Raw genomic sequence first — 2,146 nt, 5'->3', positions numbered from 1 at the left:
TTTGATACAGGCATGCAATGTGAAACAAGCAGGTCATGGAGAATGGGGTATCCATCCCCTCAAGCATTCATCCTTTGAGTTACAAACAATTCAATTACACTCTTTAATTTAAAATGTACAATTAAGTTATTATTGACTATAGTCACCCTGTTGTGCTATCAAAATCGTAGCTCTGTTGCCCAGGCTGGAGTGCAGTGGCGTGATCTTGGCTCACTGCAACCTCCACCTCCCAGGTTCAAGCAATTCTCCTGCCTCAGCCTGCCAAGTAGCTGGGACTACAGGCACACGGCACCACGCCCGGCTAATACTGGTATTTTTAGTAGAGATGGGAATTACAGGCGTGAGCCACCACGCCCAGCCCTTATTCATTCTTTCTATTTTTTTGTATGCATTAACCATCACCACCTCCCCATCAGTCCCTGGCTACCATTCTTAGCCTCTGGTAACCATCCTTCTACTCTTTATGTTCATGAGTTCAGTTGTTTTGATTTTTAGATCCCACAAATAAATGAGAACATGCGATGTTTGTCTTTCCATGCCTGGCTTATTTCACTTAACAAAATGACCTCCAGTTCCACCCATGTTGTTGCAAATGACTGGATCTCATTCTTTTTTGTGACTGAATAGTACTCCATTGTGTATATGTACCACATTTTCTTTATACATTCATCTGTTAATTGACACTGAATCTTAGCTATTGTGAATAGTGCTGCAACAAACATAGGAGTGCAGATATCTCTTCAATGTACTATTTTCCTTTATTTTGGGAATATACCCAGCAGTGGGATTGCTGGATCATATGGTAGCTCTGTTTTTAGTTTTTTGAGGAACCTCCAAACTGTTGTCCATAGTGCTTGTACTAATTTACATTCCCACCAATAGCGTTCGAGGGCTCCCTTTTCTCCACAACCTCACTAGCATTTGTTATTGCTTGACTTTTGGGTAGAAGCCATTTTAACTGGGGTGAGATGTGTGTGTCATCCCTGCACAGGGGCCATGCTAATCTACTCTGTGTTGTTCTAATTTTAGTACATGTGTAGCGAGCGCTTGGTTTGAAAACATTTTATTTAAGATTATTGCATCTCAAATTGTTCAAAAGTGAGATTGTGCTGTAATTTTCCTTTCTTATATTTTTCTTGTTTCATTTTGGTATCAAGGTTATATTTACCTCATAAAATAGTTTGAAGGTTTTCCTTCTTTTCCTGTTCTTTGGAATCGTTTGCATGAAGTTGGTTGTCTGTTTTTTGAATGTTTGGTAGAGCTAACTTGTAAAATCACCTGGACCACATATTGTGTGTTTGTGTAGGTGGGGATAGATTTCTAAAACATGAATTTAATTCCTTTAATGATTATTTGTTTATTCAGATCCTCTATTTCTAAGTCAGTTTTTTTGTTTTTCCTTGAGACAGGGTCTTGCTCTGTTGCCCAGGCTGCAGTGCCATGGTCCTCCTGCCTCAGCTTCCCGAGTAGCTGGGACTACAGGCATGCACCACTATGCCCTGCTTAATTAAAAAATTTATATATTTGTAGAGACAAGGTCTCACTCTGTTGCCCAGGTTGGTTTCAACCTCCTGGATTCAAGCAATCCTCCTGCCTTGGCCTCCCAAAGTGCTGGGATTACAGGTATGAGCCACCACACCTGGCCCTTAGTCAGTTTTGGTAAGTGTTTTTGCTCTGTGAAAATGTTTATTTCACCCAGTTTATTGGCTAATCTTGCTCATAGTATTTACTTATTATTTTTAAAGTATCTATTGTATCTGTAGTTATTTAATTGCTAATATTATTTATTTGTGCCGTTTCTTACTTTGATCAATCAGATCAAATTTCTGTCTATTGGTATTTTCAAAGAACCAGACTTGATTATCCCTTCTATTGTTTCTTTGTTTTCTGTTTTATTAATAGTTGTTCCTTTCTTTATTATTTCCTTCTATTTTCTTTGTATTCACTCTGATGTAGTTTATAGAAAATCTTGAATCTGATATTTATTCAATTAATTTCCAGTTTCTTTCAATATATGCTTGTATGACTTTTCCTCTAATTACTGCTTTTAGCTACATTCCACAAATTTTGACACAAAGAATTTTATTGTTATAAATATTTTCTAATCTTCATTATGATTTTTTCTTTGATCCATTTGTTGTTCAGA

General features: G+C 37.3%; 1 pseudogene; it reads right to left on the bottom strand.

Annotated features, from left to right (window-relative positions):
- Positions 1–946: 946 nt before the first annotated feature.
- Positions 947–1,060, bottom strand: LOC112610435 (annotated as a pseudogene).
- Between the last annotated feature and the right edge of the window lie 1,086 nt (positions 1,061–2,146).

The sequence above is a fragment of the Theropithecus gelada genome, chromosome 16 (assembly GCF_003255815.1).
Source record: "Theropithecus gelada isolate Dixy chromosome 16, Tgel_1.0, whole genome shotgun sequence".
In the NCBI taxonomy this organism is placed as follows: Eukaryota; Metazoa; Chordata; class Mammalia; order Primates; family Cercopithecidae; genus Theropithecus; species Theropithecus gelada.
Note: the sequence above shows the minus strand (reverse complement) of the source record. Positions and strands in the feature narration are given on the sequence as shown.